A 7,890-nucleotide genomic window follows, 5' to 3' on the forward strand; every position below is an offset into this window, starting at 1 on the left:
AACCTTAACCCTCTTATTTATATGGTTTTCAACTAATAGTTTCCACTCCCTAAACTTTTCTAAAGCTTGATCCTTAGTCTTTAATAGGTAAACCCAAACTTTTCTACTGTAGTCATCTACTAGGGACATAAAGTAGCTGTTTCCCCCATAGGTTCTAATCCTCCCAGGTCCCCACAGGTCAGAGTAGATGTACTCAAGTGGACTAGTGGCTTGGTGTACCCCCTTTTGGAAACTGTTTCTATGTTGTTTTCCTAGTATACAGTTCTCACATAAATCCAGAGAAGATATCTTATCCTTACCAAACTGACCTTGACTGTTCAGGGTGTCCATGTCTCTTTGGCTTATGTGACCTAGTCTAAGGTGCCATTTTTCAGTGTTGGATAGGTTGACAGGCTTAGTCACAGAATTCAAACAGTTTGAGGATATGTTCCCACAGAGTATATAGAGCCCATTCTTTTTCTCTCCTGTCAGGATAAGGTTCCTATTTTTGTATATGTTCAGGCTACCATTCTCAGCCTTATAACTACAGCCTGTTTCATCTGGTGTGCCTAGAGATATCAGGTTTCTTTTTAGTTCAGGGATATACTTGACTCTTGTGAGTTTGACCAACTTTCCAGTGTTAAGACTTAGAGTTATAGAGCCAATACCTCTAACCCTACATGCATTATGGTTCCCCATGTAAACAGTTTCAAAGTCAGTATCCTCAAACTCTTGGAACCAATTTTTGTTTGGACTCATATTGAAAGAGCATCCTGAGTCCAGTACCCGTTCATTGGCAGTGTCAGACATTGACACTGTAAGCACCTCAGGTTCATCTGCTAGGTTTGTACTGGTGGCTATGTTTGTCTCTGTGTTCCCTTGTTTTTGTTTCTTGATCCATTCAAAACAGTTCTTCTTAATATGGCCAGCCTTATTACAGAAAAAACATTTTCTAGTTTCTTTACTCTTGTAATTACCCTTCCACTTTTTGTTGTTCCTATTCCCCTGATTCCCTGAATTGTTTCTCCCTGTCTGACTAGACTCCACTTTTGTTTTAACAAACAGGTTAGACCCACTCCTTTTCTGGACTTTCAACTCTAACTCCCTAGCCTTAAAACCTGCAACTATTAGATCTAGGGTTGGTACAGTACCAGTGTATTGTAACGCATTCTTGACTACTTGGTAGTCATTAGGCAGAGAGTTCAAGAGGATCATAGCAAGGCTAGTATTGCCTAATTCTTGATCTATTCCTTTAAGAATCAGAGTCATTTTAATAAACTCGTCTAAGTTGTCCTCTATACTCCTAGAACTATCCATTTTGTAAGAAAACAAAGTACCCTTTAAGAAAGCTAAATTAGGAGCAGATTGTAAAGCATACAAAGTATTGAGTTTATTCCAGAATTCTAGTGGTGATTCAATACCATCTACCTTTTTGAGGACACTGTCTGACAAATTCAGAACAATCAGATTGTAAGCCTTTTCATTGACCTCCCCCTTTTTCGTCAGTTTTTCTTCTGGCCATTTTTTGGTGTCTTCTTCCAGTGCAACTGCAACCTTGTTGTGTGAGAGGAGAGCTTTCATTTTCTTCTTCCAACTCTCGAAATCGATCTTCCCATCATATTGGGAGATCTCCATGTGAGTAGTACTCATTTTTCTGAAACGATAGAAAGAAACGGGCTAAGAGGTACGCAGCGTTGTTACACAAGATATTGCCAAATACTGCCAGGCAGTTTTTAAGGCGGTTACTGGTTTCCAGCCTTTATACCTTTACAATTAGCCTAGATTTGACTCTCTAAAACCTATTGGAGACTCAAAGAATCACAGATTCGAAAAAGCCCCAAAAATTTCAGAAACCCTAATTTTTTGCAAAATCCCCAAAATTGCAAAACCCTAATTTCGTAAAGAAACCCTAGCCTTCAAGAAATGGCTCTGATACCACTATTGTAACTACTCGAACAGATCAACCAGAAAGCAAACACAAAATCACAAAAGCATTCACACACACACACACACACACAACAAACAACAAGATTTACCGTGGTTCACTTGCTCGGATATGAGCAAGCTACGTCCACGTTGAGCTTGGGAAACCAGCGAGCTCGCTGCACTATATTGATTCAGATTACAGAACACAACTCAACCAAGAATCAAACCCTTACACAGATCTTTCCAGAACCCGTAACACCCTAGAGAAACAGATCTAACACCCAAGATACATTGCAAACTCTAGTACCCTCAAATTGCCTGCAAACCAGCCACTCAAACACCCTGTTACAGATTCAAGATCAAGACTATACCCAAACCCTAATGGAGGCTTTTCGTTTTACAGAGAAAAGAAGAAAAACACGAAAAAGGGTTTTAACTGTTGAGGAGAGACTATTGCCATGCTTTTATACTGTTGACTATCAGACTGATTTGCCACCGTTGGATGCTCAGCCAGCCAACAGACAGGATTAATCTTTGCTTGACTCAAAACGACGTCGTCCCACTTAATGATAAAACGTCACTGTATGAAGCCAACACTCTAACAGCAATCTCATTATGCCATTATATATCTGCGGTTTTGAGGGATCAAATAAAAAATTACTGGTCCGCTGATCGATACAATTATGCAATAGACTTTTATAACAAGAAATGGGATCTACCAAACTCATTTCACTTTTCTTCTGTCTCCTGTTGATCGTCTCTACGTCTTCAGGCTTCAGCCACTCATAAAAAAAAATCACGCAAGCCTTGTAAAACGCTTGTGGTCTACTTTCATGACATACTTTACAATGGACGAAAAGCAGAGAACGCAACTTCAGCAATTGTAGCTGCACCGGCTTAGGGCAACAAGACTATCTTAGCCGAACAAAACCATTTTGGCGACATAATTGTGTTCGATGACCCTATTACCTTAGAAAACAATCTGCATTCAGCCCCAATTGGACATGCACAAGGGCTTTATTTATACGATGGGAAACAAACCTTTAGTACTTGGTTTGGTTTCTCTTTTTTGTTCAATTCTACGGATCACAAGGGAATCATATATAACCTTAGCTAGGGTTGATCCATTCTTGGAAAAGACTAGGGAGATTCCAGTGATTGGAGGAACTGGTGACTTCTTCATGGCTAGAGGTATTGCAACTTTCATGACTGATGCCTTTGAGGGGGAAGAATATTTCAGGGTTCCCGTTAATATCAGTTTCTATGAATGCTGGTGATTTCTTTGCCCTTTTTTAATTCAAATAAACCACGATCAAGCATAAGAATAAAAAATAATGCATTATTATTAATTATTAATGTATTTCATAAACAATAATGTATTGGCTTCAATTCGCAGATTAATGAAATTCGAGTTGATAAATATATAGTACAAGTTGTCCTTTATTTTATGAATTGTGTCTCTATCAGTCTTATGTGGGGATAAAGAAAACAAAACAAAACCTTAAATATTGGGATAGTGTATGGGCCAAAATTCGTATTGGGTCTGATGAAGTCAAACGTAACAGTGATAAGTGACGGCCCAAAGCCTCGGCCTAATCCTGATTGGACCCACACTTAAAATACATTGGGAACTACCTATTTTATGAGTTAGGTCATCTCCTAAGTTAAGTTGAACTGGGTCCGACCCATTCGCCCGCAGCAGTCCATAACTAGGATCAGAATCCTAACCAAACTCCTCTTCTGATAAGATCCCGTATCTCACTCAAAGAGGAAAGCTGATACGCCTCCTATAACCAAAGTGTACAAAAAGAGGAAGAAAAAGGGCAACCTGGTCATTTCAGTGGACGAGGGCAGCAAGGGGAATTTAGATTAGAATTAGTTAAGGGGAATCTCCATGTAAGGGAGTGCGGAAAGTGTGAATTCAGTTATATATAAAGAGAGCAGTAGCTAGCTGTAGAGGGGGGGAAAAACCAGGGAAATGTTGGGAGGTGCTAGACCCTCGAAGTGCTAGCAATCTTTTATCTTTGTTATTGCTTGTTATCGTTTTTGCCATTGTTGTTATCATCTGCTGCTTGCAGAGTTCTCATGTCATTTTAATTCTCTATATATATATAATCCGTAGTTCAGTACAGTGTGTGTTCTGAGTTTTTATACGTATACTTGTGTGTTTGGACTGTGTGTCTCATCAATTTGGTAATCATGAGCCAAGTTTGGGGATGGTCAAACCCAAGATGGAGACCAGAATACGAAAACGTAGAAAAAGAATGAGACGTAAAGGAACGTGGATACTGAAAACTGACCTGGGAAGTGAGGGAGTACGTTACGAGCATGCGCGAGCTAATGCATCTCAGGGAGAGAGGATGAAAAATACAGTAAGGGAGAAATCATATCTCTCATCGGAGGGACACCACCTCCTTCCCAACAAAGAACTCTGAATGAAAAAACAGCCACGACAAAGAGAAGGGAGGACAAGAAGTATGCGAACACTGAACACCCTATTTAAACGTTGGATCCTTTGGTGACTTTCAGGATGATCGGTCTTTGCGGTCATAAGTATGAAGAGAAGGAGATAGGTTCAGGCAACGCTGTGTGGTATGGAGGGCCGAGCCTTGAACGGTAGCCATTGGGTAGCGGTTCTAGTCACCAAACTTCCTGGAGTTCCTTCAAAAGCAGCACTGGTAAAGAGTGTTCCGATCAGTCGTAAGGGATTGCCTATGAACACCTGGTGGCGTAAGGCAAACTGTTACGTGACTGAGTTTCGCGAACAGTTTTGAAGAGTTATCAGCCCCTCAAGTGAGCTAGGAGAAGAGCTTTTGATGGGAATTGGGTGCAATTTACTAGAAAATAGGAATACGGCTGTAGCTTAGGAAGTAATAGTCTAACCCTATTTGGGATTATGGACGCATGGCCCTAGATAATGCGAGAAAAACTGGGTCCTGGACAGATACAGCCCAGATTTTTAAGAGCCCCAATGGTAAAACCCGATAGCTACAATCAGGTCTCCATTTCTCATTCTGGGACGACAAAATGGGCAACTGTGGGACCAAACCTCTAGACACAGGGCAAAATAATCGGTTTGGGTAGCGAGAGAGAAGACGATGGGTGGAACAACCACCCACCCCAGAAATGAATGGATTCCGACCGACTTGACATGAAGCGGATCTACAGTATAAGCGCGACAAGTGTGCTGTGTTTTCGCTGGAATGAAGCGAAAATTCGTGCCCAATCCAAGGTGCAAAAATTCGATCTCTCTTCAAGTTTCTCTGCACTGGAATGACGATGGAACCTGACAAGGAGGAATCTCAGTGAACCGAGGTCTGAAAGCTCCGTCTAGGTCACCCTCTATCGTTATCCATGACATCCATCGTGGGTACTTACGTCCGAATCGAACATGAAGTTTTGCGGGTTGATTGGTGAGGGTAGTGGTTTTGGATAACAAGTTGGAAGCCTAACCCATAACTTCATCTTCACAGGATATGGCGAAAATTATAATCCCGATTGATATGGCACCAATGTCTTTTGGGGCATGTGGGAATTATTCAAAATCAAGGGTGAAGGGATGATGTGCGAATTAAAGTTAGAAATGCAAGGATGATGTGCAACAGGATTTCTTTCCTTTCCAACGGGTGGAGCTGATGTGATCCTCGGATACGTGGTTACACTTTGGGTGATGTGATACATATTTGGGGCAAATTGATGATGGCATTTATGAGTGGAAGGTGTCGCAGATTAGTACTCAGGGGAGATCCGTCCTCACTGGTGAAACGGATAGTTCTTTAAAAACATTACTTGGATCTTGCCGTTAGAATGGGGGATTGGATATGTGGGGGTAGTGTAGTTGTTACATAGAGTCCAGGGAGGACCGAGCACATAAATGAGCCTGCGATGGCCATAAGTTGCTGAACTGATTTTCCCAAGTCCTTTGACCAAGCCACTATGAACTCCTCCCCGTAAGACACTTTGACCATGCCATGTACCCTGCAACCAGGCCATCAAACCACCCCATATCAGACTACATATAATACCTTTACCTTCAGAAAATGGCCATATGAAAGGTTAGTTTGGAAATGAGGATGCCGGAATTAATCCAGCCTAGCTCAACCCCTATGCCATCTCCCATGTTTAGTTAGGAAAAATTGATGGGAGTTGGCAGTTTTGTGACTTAAAGCTTAATATGCATTACCGTCCCCAACAAGTTTCCATTCCATTGAGTTAAACGAGTCGTTTGATAGCTCAGCAGGGCAACTTCTTCTCCAAGTTAGATTTGAAGTCGGGTATCATCAAATTCGGGTTAAAGACATAGGACATTCCGAAGACAGATCTTTCCTGTACCCACGAGGGCCATTATGAATTCTTTGTGATGCCCCTTCGTTTAAAATGCACCGTCACTTTTCAGGGCCCTTTGCATACCATATCAACCACTCTTATACGGAAGTTCATTCTCGGTTTTTTGATGATATTCCATCTATGAGCATTGACATGAATACCCACATGACAACATTACGCCAAACTTTCCGAGTTTGCAAGATAACGCCCGGGTGGTGACCAAAAGAGTGTCTCTTGCTCCCACAGGTTAGAGTCTGTGGCCCATTTAATATCAGCCAGCGGGGTGGAGGCTGACCCACAAAAAATTGAAGCCATGATATCCTGGCCGGCACCAACAAGTGAAAAGCTTGAGAGGTTTTTTTAGGACTCACAGATATACGGCGGTTTTGTAAAAGGTTACGGTTTCCATAGCTAAACCTCTTACCCAATTATTAAGAAAAATTCTTTTGCTGGAGTTTGAAGCTCAGGAGGCCTTTGACACACTCAAAACGGCTATGCCACCATGCCCGTTTATCGATACCACCCATTTTGAGTCTTCCCTTCGAGATTCAACAGACGCTCAGGAGCTGGAATGGGGCTGTTTTAGTCCAGACTGCTAGACCAATTCGTTCATCAGTAGGTCTTTTCTCTTCAAATCGCGGCTTAAATCCACCTATGAGCGGGAACTATGGCTATCGTCTTTGCTGTACGGAAAGGGAGTCATATCTCTTGGCCGCAATTTATTAGCAACGGATCACGAAGTTTGCAATTTCTTACCGACCAAGGGTTAAAACACCGGATCACACAATGGATCTCTAGTTCATAGGGTACTCATTTGAGCATTCACTATCTCCCAGTAGTTCTAACAAGGTGGCTGATGCCTTGTCCCGCGGAAGACCAACAGGAACTCACTGCCACACCACAGTTCAGTTCACGATTATGACGCTAAAGCATGCAAAATCATAAGCATAAGCTACCAAGCTCAAAATTATTGTTTCAGGATCTCTGTTAGACCCCAGCAGCCGTGCCCATTACATGCTTGGCAAAGGGTGTTTATTGTTCAAACACGAGTTTATGTCCTTTCTAAAATTCAATCGTTCATCCCAAAACTACTTAAGGAGTTTCACTGTAGTCCGACCCCCACTCTGGTTTCTTTCTTCGAACTTATAAGAGAATTGTTGCTGTGTTGTTTTGGAGGGTATCTAGCCGATGTGATGAAAGTTTGTCATTCCTGTGCTACCTGCCTCCAAATTACACACACTCATTTCTGCTCCATCTCGGTTTGTTACAGCCCCCACCTATCCCAACCCAATGTTTGGATGATCTTTCAATGGATTTTTAGGAGGTTGGCCGAAAGCCAAATGGTTGACACTATTTTTGTGTTGTCGATCGTCTCACAAATACTCTCTTCTTGTTTTGACCATCCTTAACCGCAAAACGTTGCTACTCTTACTCACACCACCTAGTAAACGTTACATCGTAGGTGTAAGACTTCATGGATTCCCACACAACCTTGTCTCGGATCGCGATAGGTTCTCATGAGCCAATTTTGGCAAAGTTGTTTAAATCTGCAGGTACCTCTCTTAATTCAGCTCTGCCTACCATCCCCAAACGGATGGGCACGAAAGTGGTCAACCGTGTTTAAACCCTACCTTCGTTGTTTTTGCAGCTCCCAACCCG

At 42.0% G+C, this 7,890-nt stretch overlaps 1 pseudogene; it reads left to right on the forward strand.

Moving 5' to 3' along the window:
• Positions 1–2,613: 2,613 nt before the first annotated feature.
• On the forward strand, positions 2,614–3,182 carry LOC116141136 (annotated as a pseudogene).
• The last annotated feature ends 4,708 nt before the right edge of the window (positions 3,183–7,890 follow it).

Source organism: Pistacia vera, unplaced genomic scaffold (genome assembly GCF_008641045.1).
Source record: "Pistacia vera cultivar Batoury unplaced genomic scaffold, PisVer_v2 Contig393, whole genome shotgun sequence".
In the NCBI taxonomy this organism is placed as follows: Eukaryota; Viridiplantae; Streptophyta; class Magnoliopsida; order Sapindales; family Anacardiaceae; genus Pistacia; species Pistacia vera.